The sequence below is a fragment of the Mesoplodon densirostris genome, chromosome 4 (genome assembly GCF_025265405.1).
Source record: "Mesoplodon densirostris isolate mMesDen1 chromosome 4, mMesDen1 primary haplotype, whole genome shotgun sequence".
Lineage (NCBI taxonomy): Eukaryota > Metazoa > Chordata > Mammalia > Artiodactyla > Ziphiidae > Mesoplodon > Mesoplodon densirostris.
In genome coordinates this window covers 88,037,756-88,063,045 of record NC_082664.1, presented here as the reverse complement: position 1 = coordinate 88,063,045, position 25,290 = coordinate 88,037,756, and the positions used below count along the sequence as shown (strand labels likewise).

Sequence of the window (25,290 nt, the reverse complement as noted above, 5' to 3'; positions counted from 1 at the left end):
GCTTATCTTCTCAAAGAACGAGCTTTTAGTTTTATTGATCTTTGCTATTGTTTTCTTTGTTTCTACTTCATTTATTTCTGCTCTGATCTTTATGATTTCTTTCCTTCTGGTAACTTTGGGTTTTGTTTGTTCTTCTTTCTGTAGTCCCTTTAGGTGTAACATTAGATTGTTTTTTGAGATGTTTCTTGTTTCTTGAGGTAGGCTTGTATAGGTATAAACTTCCCTTTTAGAACTGCTTTTGCTGCATCCCATAGGTTTTGGATCTTCGTGTTTTCATTGTCATTTGTCTCTAGGTATTTTTTGATTTCCTTTTTGATTTCTTCAGTGCTCTCTTGGTTATTTAGTAACGTATTGTTTAGCCTCCATGTGTTTGTGTTTTTTATGTTTTTTCCCCTGTAATTGATTTCTAATCTCATAGCATTGTGGTCAGAAAAGGTGCTTGATATGATTTCAATTTTCTTAAATTTACTGAGGCTTGATTTCTGACCCAAGGTATGATCTATCCTGGAGAATGTTCCATGTGCTCTTGAGAAGAAAGTATAATCTGCTGTTTTTGGATGGAATGTCCTATAAATATCAATTAAATCTATTTAATTTATCAATTAAATCTGGTCTATTTTGTCATTTAAAGCTTGTGTTTCCTTATTAATTTTCTGTTTGGATGATCCATCTATTGGTGTAAGTGAGGTGTTAAAGTCCCCCACTATTATTGTGTTTCTTTTGATTTCCTCTTTTAGAGCTGTTAGCAGTTGCCTTATGTATTGAGGTGCTCCTATGTTGGGTGCATATATATTTATAATTGTTATATCTTCTTCTTAGATTGATCCCTTCCTTGATCATTATGTAGTGTCCTTCCTTGTCTCTTTTAGCATTCTTTATTTTGAAGTCTATTTTATCTGATATGAGTTTTGCTACTCCAGCTTTCTTTTGATTTCCATTTGCATGGAATATCTTTTTCCATCCCCCCACTTTCAGTCTGTATGTGTCCCTAGGTCTGAAGTGGGTCTCTTGTAGACAGCATATATATGGGTCTTGTTTTTGTATACATTCAGCAAGCCTGTGTCTTTTGGTTGCAGCATTTAATCCATTCACGTTTAAGGTAATTATCGATATGTATGTTCCTATGACCATTTTCTTAATTGTTTGGGGTTTGTTTTTGTAGGTCTTTTTCTTCTCTTGTGTTTCCCACTTAGAGAATTTCCTTTAGCATTTGTTGTAGAGCTGGTTTGGTGGTGCTGACTTCTCTTAGCTTTTGCTTGTCTGTAAAGCTTTTGATTTCTCCATCGAATGTGAATGAGATCCTTGCTGGGTAGAGTAATCTTGGTTGTAGGTTCTTCCCTTTCATCACTTTAAGTATATCATGCCACTCCCTTCTGGCTTGTAGAGTTTCTGCTGAGAAATCAGCTGTTAACCTTATGGGAGTTCCCTTGTATGTTATTTGTCTTTTTTCCCTTGGTGCTTTCAATTTTTCTTTGTCTTTAATTTTTGCCAGTGTAATTACTTGTGTCTCGGCATGTTTCTTCTTGGGTTTATCCTGTATGGGACTCTCTGTGCTTCCTGGACTTGGATGACTCTTTCCTTTCCCATGTTAGGGAAGTTTTCGACTATAATCTCTTCAAATATTTTCTCTGGTCCTTTCTCTCTCTCTTCTACTTCTGGGATGTCTATAATATGAATGTTGTTGTGTTTAATGTTGTCCCAATGGTTTCTTACGCTGTCTTCATTTCTTTTCATTCTTTTTTCTTTATTCTGTTCTGCAGCAGTGAATTCCACCATTCTGTGTTCCAGGTCACTTATCCGTTCTTTTGCCTCAGTTATTCTGCTATTGATTCCTTCTAGTGTATTTTTCATTTCAGTTATTGTATTGTTCATCTCTGTTTGTTTGTTCTTTATTTCTTCCAGGTCTTTGTTAAACATTTCTTGCATCTTCTGGATCTTTGCCTCCATTCTTTTTCCGAGGTCCTGGATCATCTTCACTATCATTATTCTGAATTCTTTTTCTGGAAGGTTGCCTATCTCCACTTCATTTAGTTGTTTTTCTGGGGTTTTATCTTGTTCCTTCATCTGGTACATAGCCCTCTGCCTTTTCATCTTGTCTGTCTTTCTGTGAATGTGGTTTTTGTTCCACAGGCTGCATGATTGTAGTTCTTCTTGCTTCTGCTGTCTGCCCTCTGGTCTGTTTTTCGTTTTGAGTATCACTATGAGATCATGGATTTTTTTTTTTTTAATTTATTTATTTATTTATTTATTTATTTTGCTTTATAACAAATTTAATCAGTTATACATATACATGTGTTTCCATATCCCCTCCCTTTTGCGTCTCCCTCCCACCCTCCCTATCCCACCCCTCCAGGCGGTCACAAAGCACCGAGCTGATCTCCCTGTGCTATGCGGCTGCTTCCCACTAGCTATCTACCTTACGTTTGGTAGTGTATATATGTCCATGCCGCTCTTTCACTTTGTCACAGCTTACCCTTCCCCCTCCCCATATCCTCAAGTCCATTCTCTAGTAGGTCTGTGTCTTTATTCCTGTCTTACCCCTATGTTCTTCATGACATTTTGTTTTCTTAAATTCCATATATATGTGTTAGCATACAGTATTTGTCTTTCTCTTTCTGACTTACTTCACTCTGTATGACAGACTCTAGATCTATCCACCTCATTACAAATAGCTCAATTTCATTTCTTTTTATGGCTGAGTAATATTCCATTGTATATATGTGCCACATCTTCTTTATCCATTCATCCGATGATGGACACTTAGGTTGTTTCCATCTCCGGGCTACTGTAAATAGGGCTGCTATGAACATTTTGGTACATGTCTCTTTTTGAATTATGGTTTTCTCAGGGTATATGCCCAGTAGTGGGATTGCTGGGTCATATGGTAGTTCTATTTGTAGTTTTTTAAGGAACCTCCATACCGTTCTCCATAGCGGCTGTACCAATTCACATTCCCACCAGCAGTGCAAGAGTGTTCCCTTTTTTCCACACCCTCTCCAGCATTTATTGTTTCTAGATTTTTTGATGATGGCCATTCTGACTGGTGTGAGATGATATCTCATTGTAGTTTTGATTTGCATTTCTCTAATGAGTAAAGATGTTGAGCATCCTTTCATGTGTTTGTTGGCAGTCTGTATATCTTCTGTGGAGAAATATCTATTTAGGTCTTCTGCCCATTTTTGGATTGGGTTGTTTGTTTTTTTGTTATTGAGCTGCATGTGCTGCTTATAAATTTTGGAGATTAATCCTTTGTCAGTTGCTTCATTTGCAAATATTTTCTCCCATTCTGAGGGTTGTCTTTTGGTCTTGTTTATGGTTTCCTTTGCTGGTCAAAAGCTTTTAAGTTTCATTAGGTCCCATGTGTTTATTTTTGTCTTTATTTCCATTTCTCTAGGAGGTGGGTCAAAAAGGATCTTGCTGTGATTTATGTCATAGAGTGTTCTGCCTATGTTTTCCTCTAAGAGTTTGATAGTGTCTGGCCTTACATTTAGGTCTTTAATCCATTTGGAGCTTATTTTTGTGTATGGTGTTAGGGAGTGATCTAATCTCATACTTTTACATGTCCCTATCCAGTTTTCCCAGCACCACTTACTGAAGAGACTGTCCTTTCTCCACTGTACATTCCTGCCTCCTTTATCAAAGATAAGGTGACCATATGTCCGTGGGTTTAACTCTGGGCTTTCTATCCTGTTCCATTGATCTATCTTTCTGTTTTTGTGCCAGTACCATACTGTCTTGATTACTGTAGCTTTGTAGTATAGTCTGAAGTCAGGGAGCCTGATTCCTCCAGCTCCATTTTTCGTTCTCAAGATTGCTTTGGCTATTCGGGGTCTTTTGTGTTTCCATGCAAATTGTGAAATTTTTTGTTCTAGTTCTGTGAAAAATGCCATTGGTAGTTTGATAGGGATTGCATTGAATCTGTAGATTGCTTTGGGTAGTAGAGTCATTTTCACAATGTTGATTCTTCCAATCCAAGAACATGGTACATCTCTCCATCTATTTGTATCATCTTTAATTTCTTTCATCAGTGTCTTATAATTTTCTGCATACAGGTCTTTTGTCTCCTTAGGTAGGTTTATTCCTAGATATTTTATTCTTTTTGTTGCAATGGTAAATGGGAGTGTTTCCTTGATTTCACTTTCAGATTTTTCATCATTAGTATATAGGAATGCCAGAGATTTCTGTGCATTAATTTTGTATCCTGCAACTTTACCAAATTCATTGATTAACTCTAGTAGTTTTCTGGTAGCATCTTTAGGATTCTCTATGTATAGTATCATGTCATCTGCAAACAGTGACAGCTTTACTTCTTCTTTTCCAATTTGGATTCCTTTTATTTCCTTTTCTTCTCTGATTGCTGTGGCTAAAACTTCCAAAACTAGGTTGAATAAGAGTGGTGAGAGTGGGCAACCTTGTCTTGCTCCTGATTTTAGTGGAAATGGTTTCAGTTTTTCACCATTGAGGACAATGCTGGCTGTGGGTTTGTCATATATGGCCTTTATTATGTTGAGGAAAGTTCCCTCTATGCCTACTTTCTGCAGGGTTTTTATCATAAATGGGTGTTGAATTTTGTCGAAAGCTTTCTCTGCATCTATTGAGATGATCATATGGTTTTTCTCCTTCAATTTGTTAATATGGTGTATCACGTTGATTGATTTGCGTATATTGAAGAATCCTTGCATTCCTGGAATAAACCCCACTTGATCATGGTGTATGATCCTTTTAATGTGCTGTTGGATTCTGTTTGCTAGTATTTTGTTGAGGATTTTTGCATCTATGTTCATCAGTGATATTGGCCTGTAGTTTTCTTTCTTTGTGACATCCTTGTTTGGTTTTGGTATCAAGGTGATGGTGGCCTTGTAGAATGAATTTGGGAGTGTTCCTCCCTCTGCTATATTTTGGAAGAGTTTCAGAAGGATAGGTGTTAGCTCTTCTCTAAATGCTTGATAGAGTTCGCCTGTGAAGCCATCTGGTCCTGGGCTTTTGTTTGTTGGAAGATTTTTTATCACAGTTTCAATTTCAGTGCTTGTGATTGGTCTGTTCATATTTTCTATTTCTTCCTGATTCAGTCTTGGCAGGTTGTGCATTTCTAAGAATTTGTCCATTTCGTCCAGGTTGTCCATTTTATTGGCATAGAGTTGCTTATAGTAATCTCTCATGATCTTTTGTATTTCTGCAGTGTCAGTTGTTACTTCTCCTTTTTCATTTCTAATTCTATTGATTTGAGTCTTCTCCCTTTTTTTCTTGATGAGTCTGGCTAATGGTTTATCAATGTTGTTTATCTTCTCAAAGAACCAGCTTTTAGTTTTATTGATCTTTGCTATCGTTTCCTTCATTTCTTTTTCATTTATTTCTGATCTGACTTTTATGATTTCTTTCCTTCTGCTAACTTTGGGATGTTTTTGTTCATCTTTCTCTAATTGCTTTAGGTGCAAGGTTAGGTTGTTTATTCGAGATGTTGCCTGTTTCTTAAGGTGGGATTGTATTGCTATAAACTTCCCTCTTAGAACTGCTTTTGCTGCATCCCATAGGTTTTTGGGTCGTCGTGTCTCCATTGTCATTTGTTTCTAGGTATTTTTTAATTTCCTCTTTGATTTCTTCAGTGATCACTTCGTTATTAAGTAGTGTATTGTTTAGCCTCCATGTGTTTGTATTTTTTACAGCTCTTTTCCTGTAATTGATATCTAGTCTCATAGCATTGTGGTCGGAAAAGATACCTGATACAATTTCAATTTTCTTAAATTTACCAAGGCTTGATTTGTGACCCAAGATATGATCTATCCTGGAGAATGTTCCATGAGCACTTGAGAAAAATGTGTATTCTGTTGTTTTTGGATGGAATGTCCTATAAATATCAATTAAGTCCATCTTGTTTAATGTATCATTTAAAGCTTGTGTTTCCTTATTTATTTTCATTTTGGATGATCTGTCCATTGGTGAAAGTGGGGTGTTAAAGTCCCCTACTATGAGTGTGTTACTGTCGATTTCTCCTTTTATGGCTGTTAGTATTTGCCTTATGTATTGAGCTGCTCCTATGTTGGATGCATAAATATTTACAATTGTTATATCTTCTTCTTGGATCGATCCCTTGATCATTATGTAGTGTCCTTCTTTGTCTCTTCTAGTAGTCTTTATTTTAAAGTCTATTTTGTCTGCTATGAGAATTGCTACTCCAGCTTTCTTTTGGTTTCCATTTGCATGGAATATCTTTTTCCATCCCCTTACTTTCAGTCTGTATGTGTCTCTAGGTCTGAAGTGGGTCTCTTGTAGACAGCATATATATGGGTCTTGTTTTTGTATCCATTCAGCCAATCTGTATCTTTTGGTGGGAGCATTTAGTCCATTTACATTTAAGGTAATTATCGATATGTATGTTCCTATTCCCATTTTCTTAATTGTTTTGGGTTCGTTATTGTAGGTCTTTTCCTTCTGTTGTGTTTCTTGCCTAGAGAAGTTCATTTAGCATTTGTTGTAAAGCTGGTTTGGTGGTGCTGAACTCTCTCAGCTTTTGCTTGTCTGTAAAGGTTTTAATTTCTCCATCAAATCTGAATGAGATCCTTGCTGGGTAGAGTAATCTTGGTTGCAGGTTTTTCTCCTTCATCACTTTAATTATGTCCTGCCACTCCCTTCTGGCTTGTAGAGTTTCTGCTGAGAGATCAGCTGTTATCCTGATGGGGATTCCCTTGTGTGTTATTTGTTGTTTTTGCCTTGCTGCTTTTAATATGATTTCTTTGTGTTTAATTTTTGACAGTTTGATTAATATGTGTCTTGGTGTATTTCTCCTTGGATTTATTCTGTATGGGACTCTCTGTGCCTCCTGGACTTGATTAACTATTTCCTTTCCCATATTAGGGAAGTTTTCAACTATAATCTCTTCAACTATTTTCTCAGTCCCTTTCTTTTTCTCTTCCTCTTCTGGAACCCCTATAATTCGAATGTTGGTGCGTTTAATGTTGTCGTAGAGGTCTCTGAGACTGTCCTCTGTTCTTTTCATTTTTTTTTCTTTATTTTGCTCTGCAGCAGTTATTTCCACTATTTTATCTTCCACCTCACTTATCCGTTCTTCTGCCTCAGTTATTCTGCTATTGATCCCATCTAGAGTATTTTTTATTTCATGTATTGTGTTTTTAATCGATGCTTGATTCATCTTTAGTTCTTCTAGATCCTTGTTAACTGTTTCTTGCATTTTGTCTATTCTATTTCCAAGATTTTGGATCTGGGAAATAGAATCTTGGATCATCTTTACCATCATTATTGTGAATTCTTTTTCAGGTAGACTGCCTATTACCTCTTCATTTGTTAGATCTGGTGGGTTTTTATCTTGCTCCTTCTCCTGCTGTGTGTTTTTCTGTCTTCTCATTTTGCTTATGTTACTGTGTTTGGGGTCTCCTTTTTGCAGGCTGCAGGTTCATAGTTCCTGTTGTTTTTGGTGTCTGTCCCCAGTGGCTAAGGTTGGTTTAGTGGGTTGTGTAGGCTTTCTGGTGGAGGGGACTAGTGCCTGTGTTCTGGTGGATGAGGCTGGATCTTGTCTTTCTGGTGGGCAGGTCCACGTCTGGTGGTGTGTTTTGGGGTGTCTGCGGACTTTTTATGATTTTAGGCCACCTCTCTGCTAATGGGTGGCGTTGTGTTCCTGTCTTGCTAGTTGTTTGGCATAGGGTGTCCAGCACTGTAGCTTGCTGGTCGTTGAGTGAAGCTGGGTGCTGGTGTTGAGATGGAGATCTCTGGAAGATTTTTGCCGTTTGATATTATGTGGAGTTGGGAGGTCTCTTGTGGACCAGTGTCCTGAAGTTGGCTCTCCCACCTCAGAGGCACAGCACTGACTCCTGGCTCCTCAATTTGGGATGATGTGTTGTCTATTCATGTATTCCACAGATGCAGGGTACATCAAGTTGATTGTGGAGCTTTAATCCGCTGCTTCTGAGGCTGCTGGGAGAGGTTTCCCTTTCTCTTCTTTGTTCTCACAGCTCCTGGGTCTCAGCTTTGGATTTGGCCCCGCCTCTGCGTGTAGGTCGCCGGAGGGCGTCTGTTCTTCGCTCAGACAGGACAGGGTTAAAGGAGCAGCCTCTTCGGGGACTCTGGCTCACTTAGGCCAGGCGGGAGGGAGGGGCACGGAGTGCGGGGCGAGCCTGCAGCGGCAGAGGTCGGCGTGACGTTGCTTCAGCCCGAGGCGCGCCGTGCGTTCTCCCAGGGAAGCCGCCCCTGGATCCTGGGACCCCGGCAGTGGCCGGCTGCACAGGCTCCCGGAATGGCGGCGCGGGCAGTGACCTGCGCTCGCACACAGGCCTCCCGGCGGCGGCAGCAGCAGCCCCAGCGTCCCACGCCCGCCACTGGGCTCCGCGCCTTCAGTCGCGAGTCGCGCCCGTCTGTGGAGCCCCTCCAAGCAGCGCTCTTAATCCCCTCTCCTCGCGCACCAGGAAACCAAGAGGGAAGAAAAAGTCTGTTGCCTTTTCGGCAGCTCCAGAGTTTTCCCGGACTCCCTCCCGGCTAGCGGTGGCACATTAGCCCCCTTCAGGCTGAGTTCTCGCCGCCAGCCCCAGTCCTCTCCCTGCGCTCTGACCGAAGCCCAAGCCTCAGCTTCCAGCGCTGCGCGCCCCGGCGGGCGAGCAGACAAGCCTCTCCGGCTGGTGAGTGCCGCTCGGCACCGATCCTCTGTGTGGGGATCTCTCCGCTTTGCCCTACCCAGGTATGTGGGGAGTTTCTTGCCTTTTGGGAGGTCTGGTGTCTTCTGCCAGCGTTCAGTAGGTGTTCTGTAGGAGTTGTTCCACGTGTAGCTGTATTTCTGGTGTATCCGTGGGGAGGAAGGTGATCTCCGCGTCTTACTCTTCCGCCATCTTACCCGGAAGTCTCATGGATTTTTATATATTTTATTTTAACCCACTGCAGTCATTATTCTTCTCAGACTAAAATTTTCACTTTTTTTCGCCAGTGGAAGCCCTTTTATATTGGCTGTTTGTCCTTCTGATGTAACTTCAGTGTTCTTTGACATTATTCTAGCTTTCTGGCCCAGTGCATGTTTCAGGCTTTCCTTGAACTTTCCCTTCAGCAGAGTTGGAATCAGGAACCCTTTTTCTCAAAGATCCCTACTTCCTTGTATTGGGAAACAATTGAGATCACGGTGTGGGGACTAGGACACTAATCGCTATTAGACCAACACATTTCTCTCAATAGGTTTTCATAAATACTAGATTTTGCCTGGTTTTTTCTATGTGCACTTTTCAATTTGTTTACATTGTTTATTTTTAAAAACATATTTGTGTTCTCTTTAAATTTCAGGCTCTAAAAGGGCAGGAATTATGTACTTTAATTTTTAAATTTTGTTTATTTTATTTTTGGCTGCATTGGGTCTTCGTTGCTACGTGTGGACTTTCTCTAGTTGCAGTGAGTGGGGGCTACTCTTCATTGCGGTGCACAGGCTTCTCCTTGTGGTGGCTTCTCTTGTGGCAGAGCACAGGCTCTAGGTGCTCAGGCTTTAGTAGTTGTGGCTCGTGGGTTCTAGAGCACAGGCTCAGTAGTTGTGGCGTGCTTAGTTGCTCCGTGGCATGTGGGATCTGCCCAGACCAGGGCTCGAACCCATGTCCCATGCTTTGGCAGGGGGATTCTTAATCACTGCACCACCAGGGAAGCCCTGGAATTATGTACTTTTAAACTTGACATATTATGCTTAGTGGCAAAATGATAGCAGACGGTGGCTTTGTGTTTGCTGATACATTTGTAAATGGAGATGTGGAGAATAGGATAACATTAACTCTTCTGTTTTGTTATTTTGTTAATAAAATTTAGTTTTTTGGTAAGAAAAAGAATTGTTAAGATTCTGGAATAATTTGTTAAAGAGTGTTATAAATACTAGTTGATAAAGTCACCTTTTGATGACTATGGCTTAGATTCTCAAAACCGAATTATATAGATGTTCAATTCTTCATTGTTACAAAAACCAGTCATTTGGGTGTTCCAGAAAATGATTTCTGTTTGGTTTGGAAGTTTTTTTAACCTTTGCATATAGGTGGTGTAATATTTTGGGAATTCAGAATATTATGACTAAAATTTATCCTTATATCTTTTCATCAAAGGAAGTCTTCCTAGGATCTTTAAAAGTTTATATTTTGTTTACTTGCTTCCAATTGAAATATAAATATATACCTAAGCTTAAAAATAGTTTTTCTTTAAAAATATTCTGTAGATCAGGTTTCTCACTAATTCTTATGTGTCTTCCCTCCATAATGTGTTCAATCTAATGAAGTTTTTTATACTTAAAAATCACTACTTAAATCAATGAGTGACTAGAACCTTGCCCAGCCTTTCTGTCCCATTTTAGCTCTTTACTTCATGCTGTAAATGAGCAACATCATCTTATCTCTTGTGTTCTTTCAAAGCACCAACTTGAGTAAAACTGAGGTTTTTCTCTTTATTCATTACCTTGGGTGAAAAAGTAATTAATTAAAAGTTTGTTGAATTATTTAAAAGTTTTTCTCCTCTACATCCTCTAAAAGCAAGTGAAGATCCTATTACTATTAAGAAATAAGAGAGTAAATGCCACTGTTTGATAACCAAATAATTTTATTATTCTCAGTTAAAATAGTTAGGAATTAATTTTTCTTGCCCCATATAAATGCAGGGAAAAACTACCTTTTTCCTAACAGCCCATAAAGAGATTGTGATTTTTATTCTGACTTATGGAGACTTTTTTTTTAAACCCTGAAATATTGGTCCTGGATTTTATTTTTGCCTTAGAAACTGCAGAGCACAAGCTGAAAGTTGAGATGAAGGATAACTATTACAGAAGATCAACTGCACCTCTTCTGCCTTCCCTGCTTGACATCTCCAGCTACTGCTGTAATATGTGACGACTTTATTACCTCAGTCATAAGAATATAAGAAATATGTAAATTCTGGATTAGACCTCTGGTCTGTTCAGTATGGAATGTCTATGAAAGTTATTCCAAATTTGCTTGTCCTCGTTAAGTCTCTGTTTAATCAAAGGGTGTGTTAGAAGATCTCTGATGACTCCTTTTATGGAAGAGCATAATAGTCAGACTCCGGGACCTAAAGGTTTGGGATAAACCCTTACCCCTCATTATATATTTTAACGTTTTAAAAACCTATCATCTTTCCTTTTGTTCATTTCAGCCTGTGCATTTTTTCCCCTTAAAGTAACTTTTGCTTGCCCTGGTTAAGGTTTGTCTTTTCTATCAAAGGGTGTTAGGCGATCATTGAGAACTTTATCTGTTAGTATGTCCATTTTAGCATTTCCTGACTTGGAAGATTTAACTTTATCTGCCAGTTTAGTGATTTGTCTATTCATTACTCTATTTGGGTTTAGAAAAATGACACGTAAGGAATATTGGGTTGGGGCTTCCCTGGTGGCGCAGTGGTTGAGAGTCAGCCTGCTGATGCAGGGGACACGGGTTCGTGCCCCGGTCCGGGAAGATCCCACATGCTGCGGAGCGGCTGCGCCCGTGAGCCATGGCTGCTGAGCCTGCGGGTCCGGAGCCTGTGCTCTGCAACGGGAGAAGCCACAGCAGTGAGAGGCTCGCGTACCGCAAAAAAAAAAGAAATATCGGGTTGGCCAGAAATTTTGTTTGGGTTTTTCCATAAGCTCATGTGGAAAGACCTGATCAAAGTGTTTGGCCAACATAATAGAATAGGTCTAGATTATTTTAAGGAACAGAGGTTTATTTCCTTGAAAGAGAATATAATGTATATAAGTATATATATTTATATGTGCTTTATATGCGCAAAGAAAGTCTGGAATTGTATAGAACTCAAGAGGCCATTTGCAATGGTTATATTTGGCTATTGGAATTAGAAGGAACAGGGCAGGAAAGGCTCTTTTGCTGTTTCCCTTTATACCCTTCAGTGCTTAAGAAAATGAGACAAATATGCAAGCATTTCTTTTACAATAAAAGAATTAAATGATAGTAATAAATATCTTTAAAATCCATTCTTACTCTTTATCTTTTCTCAAATTTCTGAATGCTTGAAAATACCTGGTAAATTAGTGCAGCATAGTGTAGTGTAATGTAATTGGAAAGCTGTTTTGTGTTGTGAAATTACTTTATAAATGGTTGGTAATATCTTACTTGTGGGAAGATCTGTAACAGTGTTTGAGTGCTTACTATATGCTAGAAACAATGTTACTGAACGCTAGGCTCATTCATACATATCCTGCTTTAATATCTTCTATCTGTCTCATATCTAATTTATGCATAAGATCTTCCATTTTTTTTACAACCCTTTTTAAGAGTGTAAATGTTCATGGTAAAAGTATTTAAAAATCAAACAGAAGAATAATGTGAAAAGTAAAAGATTTTTTCTCTTAGCCCTTCACTCTCCTTCTCTAACCACTCTTACTGGTTTCTTGTGTTTTTTTCCAGAAACATTCAATACATATTTTAATCTATTTATCCACATATATACATACATATATATATATAATTATATAGAATCATAATCAGATATAAAGTCATATAATCATATGATTTATGGATATATTTGGATATATAATCATGTGATTATATAAGATGTGTATAATAATATCATGTGTGTGCCTGTGTGTATGTGTGTGTATAAAATCTCCCTCCCTACCCATAACCCCCAACCACGTGTGGAATCATACTAGTACATACTGTCCTGCAACTTGATGTGACCCTTTAGATTCAGACAGTAAGACTCATTTTCTATGCACCTTTATGTTCTGCAGTGGAGTGATCCTTCAAAAATACCAATCAGATCATGTCACCCCCCGAACATTGCTAAAACACTTCAGGGCCTTCCTTTACTCAGGTAAATCCACCCACCTTAGATTAACATGGCATACAAAACCTTGAACTGATGCCTGCCTGCTTCTCTAGCCTCATTTCTTGAAACTGTTGGGCTTACACTCAGAGTGTTGGTCATCCTGAAGTTTTTTTCAATTTCTTAAACAGTTTATAGCTTCTCATCTACAATTGGCTTCCTCTGTCTCATACTTTGGATAAGTACTTAGTCTCAGTATTTATAAAAATCCACAGGCAGAATAAGATTTAAAGAAGTAAAGCAAAGTACAATTAAGAACTTCACTTTTTTCCTAAGCGTTTAATTTCCAAAAGTATATGTGCTTAAAAAAATGTGATCCTATTAGCTTGCTTGTTCCCTTTTCCTCAATAAGGTTATTACAGGATTTATTTATTTTTAAATTTTAATTTCTTATAACCAAATTTAACAAATAGTTTAGTCAATCAGTTCTACAAAATTTGTTATGAAAAGCAGTAGTCCAGGTTCTGGTTCCAGATAAGATGGAGTAAGCACACTTCACCCTGTCTCTCCCACTGAATGCAGCTATAAGACCTGGACAGAATGCTTGGAGTGGCTATTTGAGGACTCTGAAAAATAAATAGTAGGAGGCAGATTGGGGAAGAAGACCAGAATTCAAAGTACTACTGAACCGGCGGTGAGTTTACCATTTTTTTTTTCTTCCAGTATGCCCCAGCCTGAACTTAATGTATCCTGAAACTTGGACGTGAGCATTAACATGGACAGAAAAAGCACCACGAGAAGCCCTCTAGTTCTGACTCAAGGAGTAGGAAAGGGGTATCCTAATATTCAGAGAAAATGTGGCAATCCCACATCTCCTCTTTTTTCTTTTTTTTCCCCCTTTTCTGCATTCTCTTGCCCCCAAGGCCTCAAGCAATCCTGGGCAGTAGCTGCAGTGGTGTCAGTGGGGCAGGCAGGAGCCTAAATCTGAGAGGGAAGGGAACCTTCCAAATGCCATTGCTTTTCTTCTCCCTCTGCTCTTCTGTTGCTTGGCCCTTATGTGGGCACAGTTACAGGAAGTACATGGCAGAATGGGGTTAATGAAGCCCCAGCTTTCTGCTGGAAGGCTGAAAAAGGGAAGCCCCAGGAAACCAAAAGATTGCAGGAGAATGAGGAGCTTGGGAAACTGATCACTTAAAGTTGCTCACGGACTTCTGAGCTGACTTCCAAGCTGTGCGTGCATGAGTGTGATCCTAAACGACATACAAAAACATTGAGGACTGAATTATGGGATAGACCACCCCCAAGCCCCAAAGTGGACACTGCGTGGAATGATTATGGAACACATTCAGTATGACTACAAAGGCTTTGCAAACTGAACTGAAATTGGAAATGCAGCCTGCAGAAGGATGGTCAGAACTTGAAGTGTGAACCCAACTGGGTCAATTACTGGCTAAAACAAAAACACCAGCATTCTTGGTGGGACTTAAATAAGACTCAAATTCTCATAAGATAATATTCAAAACGTCCAGAATACAACCTTGAATTACTCAGCTTAAAAAGAACCAGTGAAATCTGAACTCACATGGGAAAAGACAGAAAACAGATGCCAGTGCCAGGACCACAGATGTTAAAATTATCTCAAGAAGACTTTTAAAATCAGCTATTATGACCATATTCCAGGAATGAGTGGGAAGATAGAAAGTCTCAGCAAAGAAATAGACAATATAAAGAAGAACTAAATGGAAATTTTAGAACAGAGAAATACAATAATGGAAGTGAAAACTCACTGGATGGGCTCGGTAGCAGAGAGGATATAACAGATGAATAAGTCAGTGAACTTAAAAATAGATAAATAAAAATCCAATTTGAAGAATAGAGAAAAAAAAGTTAAAAATAAATAAATAAGCAGCTTCAGAAACCTTGAGACTATCATAAGACCTAACATTTGTGTCATCAGAGACCCAGAATGTGAAGAGAACAGTTGTGGTGTGGCAAAAATATTTGAAGAAATAATGGCATACTGATTGGAAAGGAAGAAATAAAACTGTCTCTATTTGCAGATGGCATGATTGTATATGTAGAAAATCCCAAGGAATCCACAAAAAAATTCCTACAATAAATGAGTTTAGCAAGTGGTTCAAGGTCAGCCCACAAAAAGCAATCATATTTCTGTATACTAGCAATAAACAATTGAAAACTGAATTTTAAAAAATCCATTTATAGTAGCTCTCCCAAAATGAAAGAATTAGGTATAAATGTAGCAAAATATGTATGAGATCTCTATGCTGAAAACTGTAAAACCCTGATTTAAAAAAATAAGAAAATTTAAATAAATGGAGAGATGTATTCATGAATTGGAAGATTCACTATAGTTAAGATGTTGATTCTCCTCAAGTTGATTTATAGATTTAAAGCAATAACAACAAAAATCCCAGCAGCACTGTTTGTAGTTATAGAGAAACCAGTTTTAGAATTTGTATAGAAAGGCAAAGAACCTAAAATAACCAAAATAATTTTGAAAAAGTAAAATATTGGGGGAGGCTGGGAGGGAGGGAGATGCAAGAGGGAAGAGATATGAGAACATATGTATATGTATAACTGATTCAGTTTGTTATAAAGCAGAAACTAACACACCATTGTAAAGCAATTATACTCCAATAAAGATGTTAAAAATAAATAAATAAATAAATAAATAAAAATTAAAAAAAGAAAAATGTTGGAAAAATCAAACTACATGATTTTAAAACTTAGTACAAAGCTACCACAATCAAGACTGTGACATTGGCAAAGGGATAGACATATAGATCAATTAAATAGAATAGATTCTAGAAATAGACTCACAGAAATATGGCCAAAGTTGCAAAGTGGAAAAAGAATAGCACTTTTGATAAGTGGTGTTGGAACAATTGGACATCCAAATACAAAAATAGTGAACCTTGACCTAAACCACACACATCATACAAAAATAAACTTAAAATGTACTGCACATCATCTTCCCAGACCAGGGCTTGAACTTATGTCCCCTGCATTGGCAGGCAGATTCTTAACCACTGTGCCACCAGGGAAGCCCTTTCATTTCTTCTTGTACTTATAACTTTTACTTTATATTTTGATTCAGTACTATTTGATGCATATTGATCTCTGAAAGTTATATTTTCATTTGAAATTGTCTCTGATAATAATACAATATTTGTCCTGATTATTGCTTCTGAACTGGAATTTTGAACTGGAATTTGACATTGTCTTAACAACCTCAGAACCACCATGAGGATTAAATGAGATGTTACATGTCCTGAGCACTAAATAAATGTCAGCTATTATATCTCAAAAATAAATAAATAAAATGTACCACATTTAAATGTGAAATATAAAGCTCTACAGCTTTTAGAAGCAAACATAGAACATCTTTCTGAGCTGGTGTAAGTAAGAAGTCCTTTCACATGATACCAAAATCATGATTGATAAAAGAAGAAACTGATGAATTGGACTGAATCAAATTAAAAGCTTTGCTTGTGAAAGACACTGTTAAGAGAATGAAAAGACAGATTATAGACTGGGAGAAAATATTTGCAAATCACATACCTGTACCTGCAAAGGACTTATATTCAGAATATGTAAAAACTCTGAAAACTCAACAGTAAGAAAACAATCTAATTAAAAATCTTTAATGGGCTTTGGCAGAGAGGATATAGAGTGGAAAATCAGCTCAGCAAAAGGTGTTTAACTTAATTAGCCATTAAGGGAATGCAAATTAAAGTCACGGTGAATTTCTGCTGCACATCTATTAAAATAGTATAAAACTTTTGACAATACCAAGTGCTGACAAGGACATAGAGCAACTGGAACCCTCATACCTTGCTGGAGGGGATGCAAATTGATACAGCTCCTCTGGAAAACAATTGAACATATACTTACCATATGTTCAATATGGATTCACTCTGTGACCCAGCAGTCCCACTCCCATAGGCATTTAACCTAAAGAAATGAAAATTTACATTCATATAGAAACATATACATAAGTATTTATATCAGCTTTATTCTTAATTACCAAAAATATGTCCTTCAAAGAGTGAATGGCTAAATCAACTGTGATGTATCCATACAATGGAATACTATTCTGTAATAAAAAAGAATGAATTACTGATAAACACAACAATTCTTAATTTCTTCTTCTTAGGGAAATCACTTCAGGAACCTCCTAGTCTGTTCCAGTTAGGCCTGGTTATTTTCTACATTCACAGCTATTGTCCTTGGATCACCCTGCAATTTCTTCCTGGGGACTCCCCTTGCTTCTCTTTTATATTGTATGCCTTGTTGAATCCCTTTCTCTTTTTCGTTTATTCTCATTTTAGTGAAGCACCCCTCTACTAACTTCCTGAGTAAAGGGTGCATGGGAGATATATTTTTGAGACCTCTCTTGCATGTCTACCCTGATGTTAAAAAACACTAGCTGGATATAGAATTCTGGATTGAAAATAATTTTACTTCAGAAATTTGTCTTCAGACTCACTGTAGTGGTTGAGAAAGGTAATTCCCATTGTGATTCTTGTTACTTTGGCAACTTGTTTTTTTCTTTTTCTCCAGTGTTGTGCCATTTGTGTATTTTCATTTAGTAAGCCAGGCTGTGTCCTTTATTGAAACTTGCAATCTGAAAGTTTTTCTTGGGAAATTTTCTTGAATTATTTTGTTGGTGGTTTCCACCTGTTTACTTTATCTATCTTCTCTTTTGGAACACCTACCTGTTATGCAGATATTGGGCTTCTTGTAGTGGTCTCCTAATTCTTTATCTTTTCTCTCTTTTTTTAAACATATATTTGTTTATACATTTTTGTAATAGTTTAGTACATCTTAAAAATAGATAGGGTGAGGAAATCATGTTCTTTTTTTTTCATTCTAATCATAAAAGCCTGCTAGTTTTAAATTGGCCATTGTGATAGGGTAGTCTTGTTTAAATGATGAAATTCCCTGTGATGGTTATCTAGACTGAAGAGTTTGGAAACTTTCTTCTGCCTTTAGTTCCTGGTGAGCTACTTAGAACCTAAAGGATTGTTAGATGGGCATTCTTATGAATGCTGATAGGAGCCTTTATTCCTTAGACTCCTTGGCTGAATTATTTTTCCTAGGGACTTGGCTTAGAAGACACCCTTCCTTCTTTTGGTATCACTGTCAAGTTAACTCAATCAAGCTCCAAGCTCTGTGATGTATTCTAATCTAATCTCTTGCTTTCTCTGTAATGCTTATTCTTCATTTTTATAGGCTATAATTTGATCTTGTACTGCCTATATTGGTCTTGTAATACATTTATTGCTTCTAACAAGATTGTAAATTCTTTGAGGAAGGGACCTAGCCTTATACTTTTCTATCTCCTGTTGGTGTGGATATTTCATGAGTTATTATTAGGGTAGATATGGTTTGTTTGTTTTTGGTGAGGAGTGGGTAAATATGAGGAGTAAATGATAGATGGATAAGGAAGCTAATTTTGTTGTATCTTTAGTAGTCTAATTGTCCAGCTTTGCAGAATCCCCTTATTTGCTAATTTGTAATTGACCTGGAATTTGTTCTTTGAATTCCAGAACATCCCCATTTAGTGGGTTAGGGATACTTTTAGTTCAGGTTTTCACTTTATTACTAAATGGCTTCTTTTATTTAAAAAGAAAAATAACTGATGCCCATTTTGATTGATTTACTTTCCTCTAGCAGCAAGTTATGTAAAATTACTTGCCTTTTGCATGACATTTTACTCTTATTAATATTTAACACTGGGATGTCCACCACCAAACCACTACCTGCCATAGTTTTAGGCTCTTGAATTGAAAGCAAGAGTAGTAGATGATCATCTGAAATTGTAAGAACAAAAAGATTCTTTAGGTTATGTGTGTTTAGTTAAGCATATAGCATACCTCTTCCTTTAAGAAAAAAAAAGCCTTAGATGAATAGAAATCCTTTCTTATATCACAGTTAAAATCTGTGTTTAACTAGCAAGGTCCTACTTTGCCTATAATATCTTTAGATATTATCTGTCTGTCTAAATTAAGTCTACTTCTTACTGTCTTTTTTGGGTGGAGATATCACTGATTATTTCTCTTTTGCACGGAGCTTGCTGATAGTCCACAAGCATTCCCTGTAGGGTTAGAGTAGTCAAGAGCTAGAAGATTTAAGAAAAAGCCTTAGTGGTGACATTTTGAGTGGTTGATAAAGATCTGGTTTGTATGTTCAGGATTCCTTTTGTCTTTTAGCAGATTTCTAAGAGTAGACATATAAGCAGAAAGTTAAAATTGGTTTGTTGATATATTTCCATCCTGTGTTTTCTTGTGGTCAACAACCTATGATTCCTAGTGATCAGTGCTGCCTTGCTGACTTCTCTTCTTTCTCTAGTTCCATCTGTGCACCAGACTCTGCTGCTCTTATTTGTCTCTAGGGAACTCTTGTTTTAATTGTCTTGTTTATTTTTTCCCCCTCAGTGCCTGGCTAGGTGACTAACTTGCTAAATATCTGAAAATCTAATCCTGAGTATTAATTTGTTAATATTACCTCCTACAGGGATATTTAGATTTTAAGAGCTGTATTTGATTTGAGGAGGCAAGGTTGAGGGAAATAAATGTGAGCAAAAAATAAGGTAGAACATTTGTGAGGGACAATAAAAAAGAAACAGACTTCAGAGTGTATAATTCTCGTTAAACTGAAGGAAATGAGGTTTGATAAGTAATGTAGAATGAATCTTGAATTCCAGGCTCACCATTTTAATCTTATTTCTTCAGGCATTATTGTTTATGGTCTCTTGAGCAGGCAAATGATAAAAACAGTTTTTTGGGGGAGATATCCTATGAATAGTGTGTGGGCAGTGACATTATGGGACATGTTTGGCCTGGTCCACTGAAGTACAGTCAGATTTGACAGAATGGATGGTGCCAAAGAGAGGTACATGCTAGGTGAGCCTGGTCGGTAGAGCCAAGATTTGAACTTATATCTGTCAACTTCCAAAATTAGTGCTCATAATCACTAAACTTTAATGATAGTAATAGGGAGCATATATTGAGCATTTATTATGTACCAGGCAGTATATTAAGGATTAGACATACTTTAGCTGATTTCACTTGTGCAGTAACTCTTTGAGGTAAGTGCTATCTTACTCTTCATGTGGTTTTTAGAGGTTAAGTAACAAACTAGCAAGTGAAAAAGCTGATATTTAACTCAAGCAGTCCTGAGCACATGCACTTTTCCTACACACCAAGCTGAAAGGTTCAGAGGTGGGATATGCTTTAGTTATATTTTGATGGTTTCCTTTGCTGTGCAGAAACTTTTTGATTTAGTGTAATCCCACTTGTTTATTTTTGCATTTGTCATCTTTGCCCTTGTTGTCAAGTCCAAAAAAATCATTGCCAAGGCTGATGTCAAGGAACTTACCCCTTGTCTTTTCTTCCATGAGTTTTATGGTTTCAGGTCTTATGGTCAAGTCTTTAATCCATTTTGATGGATTGTTGATTGTTGATGTTTGATAGTTGATTTTTGTATATGGTATAAGATAGGGTCTACTTTTCATTCTTTTGTATGTGGCTGTCCATTCGATGCTCTTTTTTCCTGTGATTATCTTTTCCATATTGTGAACTTGATCTTCATGTTGGTTTCTTTCACAGTTGAGAGACGATTGCCCATAGCAACTGGAAGGGGGCTATATTCTTTCTCTTTAAGTGTAACATCACTTCTCATAATTATATGAAGGTATTGAGTTTTGCTCTGATTAGAACATCCCTGAAACAATTATACTTGTTAGAGTAATATCATGCATTGATTATCTTAAGTCTTGAATATCTAGTTTTCTTTCCATCATCAAAGTGATCTCAATTTCTAGATTATTCTGATTGGCTTAGAGCAATTAATGCCCAGCCTTGCCTGAGAGTGAATCAGACTCATTGAGACAGTGGATATACAATTGAGGAAGATCGTTCCCCAAGGGAAATTTGGGTGCTGTTAGTATGGAGGAATGAACACTGAATAGTTAATCAAGAAAATGATTTATAAATATATTATCTCATTTAATTTTTTTCAATAGCTCTGCTGAGGAAACTGAGACTTGCTCAAGGTCCCATAATTACTAAGTGGCAGAGCTGAAATCTAACTCAAAGCCAACTTTTTTTCCTTACAGCAGTATTGTGTCTCCTTCAAAGAAAAATAATAGGTTGTCCTGCATCATATATGGCATTAATGACCCTACCTTCTAAGATTCTAAAGTGATTTTCTACAGATCCTTATTTAAAACTTAATCATCGGGCCTCCCTGGTGGCGCAAGTGGTTGAGAGTCCGCCTGCCGATGCGGGGGATACGGGTTCGTGCCCCGGTCTGGGAGGATCCCATATGCCGCGGAGCGGCTGGGCCCGTGAGCCATGGCCGCTGGGCCTGCGCGTCCGGAGCCTGTGCTCCGCAGCGGGAGAGGCCACAACAGTGAGAGGCCCACATACCGCAAAAAGAAAAAAAAAAAAAAAAAAAAAAAAAAACAAAACTTAATCATCACAAGGTACCAAAAGTTATGGGGTACAGCTTAAGCAGTACTTAGAAGGAAGTTTATAGCAGTAGACACCTACATTATGAGGCCAGAAAGATCTTCAGTAAATAACCTAAGCTACCACCTTATGACACTAGAAAAAGAAGAGCAAATTAAACCTAAAGCAAGCAGAAGGAAGGAAATAATAAAGATTACAGTGGAAATTAATAAAAGAAAACAGAAAAAAATGGGGAAAAATTCACAAAACAAAAAATTAGCTCTTTAAAAAAATGAACAAAATTGGCAGACCTTTAGCTAGACAGACCAAGAAAAAAAAGAAGACAAATTACTAAAATCAGGAATGGAAGAGGGGACATTTCTGCTAACCTTACAGAAATATAAAATGGATTATGATAAGGGAATGCTATGGACTACATGACAAAAAATTAAATAATTTACATGAAATGGACAAATTCCTAGAAAGACCTAAACTGTTGAAACTGACTCATGAAGAAATAGAACATCTGAATAGATTTCCTTCTCAATCTCCTTCACCATTTCCTTTTTCCTTCCCTGACGCGTTGGTGTTCTGGCGTTGACCTGGTTCTCTCAAACTATCCATCTTCTTTGGGCAGTCAACTCCGTTGACAATACACAGATCTATTACTTTATATAGTTGACCTCTGTTAAACTCTACCCCTAAATTTCTAACACAACTTGCATGTCTTATAGATAAATCGGTACAAAATCCCCAAACCAGAAATCATTATCCTCTCTCATACTTTTGTCTTGGTTTAATGCAGTTTACCTTGTCCACTTAGCTTAAGCTAAAAGTCTTCCTTCACTTTCTTCTCTTCCATAATCTGTCTATTCTGTCTCTTAAAGCTTAACTTGAAAGCTTAATTCTCACTCCCAGTGCTTTAATTTGAACCTTCCTTATCTTTTACCTCCTCTGTTGTTTTAACCTCCTAATTGATCTCCCTGCCTTAATCTCTTACATAAATCAGCATCTAATGGTGAACAGCATTACCTTTCCAAAACACAGGCCAAATCATGTACCTCTCATGCTTGAAAACCTTTGAACTACCTCCTCCCATCTCCAACTGTCACCCGTTATCTAATAATGAGTCAAATCTGAATTCCTTTATATGGCATATAAGACTTCAGTGTACTTTTCTTGTCTCAGCATGCCCCCCACCTGAGCCTACGTTTTAACTATTATCCAGTCCTCTAGCCTTGTTAACTCTATTATCTTTCATATATGCTTGGATCCTTCACACTTTATGTCCTCTTAGAATACTCTTCTCATATATTTAAAATTTAGTGATTTAACTCTCATGAAAAGCCTCATAAACAAAATTTTCACATCTTCTGTGTGTCCACAGCAATTTGTCTATAATGTAGAGCTCATCATACTGTATTACAATTTTTTGTTTATGTATCTGGGCTGTGAATTCCTTGAGGGTATGGGTCTTAATTTATCTTGTATTCCTAGTGCCTACTTTAGTTTTTGGCACTTAGTAGGTCTTCTTGTCTCTGTTCTCTCATAGTCTTTTTTTTTTTTTTGGTACGCGGGCCTCTCACTGTTGTGGCCTCTCCCATTGTGAAGCACAGGCTCCGGATGCGCAGGCTCAGCGGCCATGGCTCACAGGCCCAGCCACTCCGTGGCAAGTAGGATCTTCCTGGACCAGGGCACGAACCTGTGTCCCCTGCATCGGCAGGCAGACTCTCAACCATTGCGCCACCAGGGAAGCCCCTGTCATAGTCTTTATTTATCTTTTAGTTTTAATATTTATTTGCAAGGTGTTACTTGACTTTAAAATCTGTTTCAATTGTTTCTGGCGTAATGGATAAGAACAAAGGCTCTAAAATCAAACTGCTCCATCATTTTCCAGCTGTGGGGTCTTGAACAAAGTACTTAACCTCACTAAGCCGCCATTTTCACATTGGAAAAATAGGGAAAATAATAATTCTTATGCTATTAACTTGTGAGGATTAAATACATATAAAGCATTAATATAATGGCTAGCATAGTATGCTTCCTATTATGCATGCTTTATTAGTTATTGTTATTTCTATTAATTTGTTCATTCACAAATATCAGTCAGGTGTTTCACTCTTTGCCAGGTACTGTGGGGTAGGTAACAGAACAGACAGACATGGTCCCTGTACTCATGGAGTGATACCTCAGTTTGTACTAGTTATTATAAAAGTTATTTTAAGAATTGCTGTAAGTGGTGGTGAAGAGTTACTGTTTCAGTTAAATTGTAGTTTCTCTGTACTTCCAAAAATTTGTACATATTTACTGAAATAACTTTGTTAAGTAGTTTCATTAATTGCATATATCTAAAATATAAGATCAGTAGTGTATTATGTTATAATGTATGAGATAAGAACTCATTAAGCTCTTACCTAAAGCAGTAAAGATGTACCAGGGAATCCTAGAAAATTTGCTACTGATTTTGTGTTTTGGTTACCCAATAAAGGGTCTAGTTTATTTGATTTTTATCGTTTTAAAAGTAGGTTGGTTTTGGGCTTCCCTGGTGGCGCAGTGGTTGAGAGTTCGCCTGCCAATGCAGGGGACACGGATTTGTGTCCCGGTCCGGGAATATCCCACATGCCGCGGAGCGGCTGGGCCCGTGAGCCATGGAAGCTGAGCCTGCGTGTCCGGAGCCTGTGCTCCGCAACGGGAGAGGCCACAACAGTGAGAGGCCCGCGTACCGCAAAAAAAAAAAAAAAAAAAAAAAATTGGGTGGTTTTAGTATCAAGAGATAAATAGTATTCTGACGTGACTTATCATAAAGATATTTTTAAAAGGGCATTCCTGGAGGAGTTAAATTTCATATGGCCTTTTGTTATTAGATGATTTAAATGTCTTTGTAATAGAGATGCTGCGTTTAAATGTTACATGATAGGAAGGTGGAATCTTGAGGAATGGATAATAAGAAAATACTTTAAAATGATTTTTTAATTGTTTCTATGAAGCTGAGGAAAAGAGTAAGTTACCAATTGGTGGTCATTTTAATCCTTTCATTCTTACTACAATTTATTAGATGACTTAGTTTTGCAAACATATGTAAAATATATATAAAGTGATATACATACATTGTACACATTGTGAATTATTGTTCCCATTGCACCTGTTCTTGCTAGTTATGGCCCTTTTCAACAAAAGCACAGAGAATGAGAGAACAATGTGATAACCTAGATGCAAAAGAGAAGTGTGGAATTATTAACTAAATTAAATCTGGATTGTATTTATATTTTAAATCAGTCAGTGGACTAATTCCTTATGATTGTTGGGATGTATTTCTTAACAGTCTATCAAAATTTGTCATTCTAGCTCTTGGTCTGTGACTTCCTCTCTTTTTTGGCAAGCCTATTCAAAGATTGCCCTCATTGTCTCATGTTCCATTTACTCTTTAACCCATTATAGACTAGATTCTGCCCTTTCCACTCACGAGTGACTTCCTAATTTTTTATATTAATGAGCACTTCTCAGCCTTTCTATAGTATTTGTCACTGGCCACTTCCCCCTTAAAATGCTCTTCTCCTTTGGATTCTGTGATCTATATCCTTTTTTTTTTTTTTTTTTTTTTTTTTAGTTTCTGCTTTATAACAAAGTGAATCAGTCATACATATACATCTGTTCCCACATCCCTTCCCTCATGCATCTCCCTCCCTCCCACCCTCCCCATCCCACCCCTCCAGGCTGTCACAAAGCACTGAGCTGATCTCCCTGTGCTATGCGGCTGCTTCCCACTATCTAATCTACCTTATGTTTGGTACTGTATATATGTCCATGCCTCTCTTTCGCTTTGTCACAGCTTACCCTTCCCCCTCCCCATATCCTCAAGTCCATTCTCAAGTAGGTCTGTGTCTTTATTCCTGTTTTACCCCTAGGTTCTTCATGACATTTTTTTTTAATTCCATATATATGTGTTAGCATACGGTATTTGTCTTTCTCTTTCTGACTTACTTCACTCTGTATGACAGACTCTAGGTCTATCCACCTCATTACAAATAGCTCAGTTTCGTTTCTTTTTATGGCTGAGTAATATTCCATTGTATATATGTGC

The 25,290-nt window shown here is 37.6% G+C and overlaps 1 protein-coding gene across 5 annotated transcripts in view; it reads left to right on the top strand.

Annotated features, from left to right (window-relative positions):
* TTBK2 (tau tubulin kinase 2) overlaps positions 1 to 25,290 on the top strand; it is a 161,790-nt gene that overhangs the window by 56,848 nt on the left and 79,652 nt on the right. The window contains exon 2 of one of the 5 annotated variants that reach the window (XM_060096702.1): positions 13,456 to 13,555. The exons of 3 other annotated variants lie outside the window; for them this stretch is intronic. The gene's annotated coding sequence lies outside the window, so the exon portion shown is untranslated. Of the gene's footprint in view, positions 1 to 13,363; positions 13,427 to 13,455; positions 13,556 to 25,290 lie in introns of those variants that run through there. One more of the 5 variants, XM_060096701.1, reaches the window with a different exon arrangement.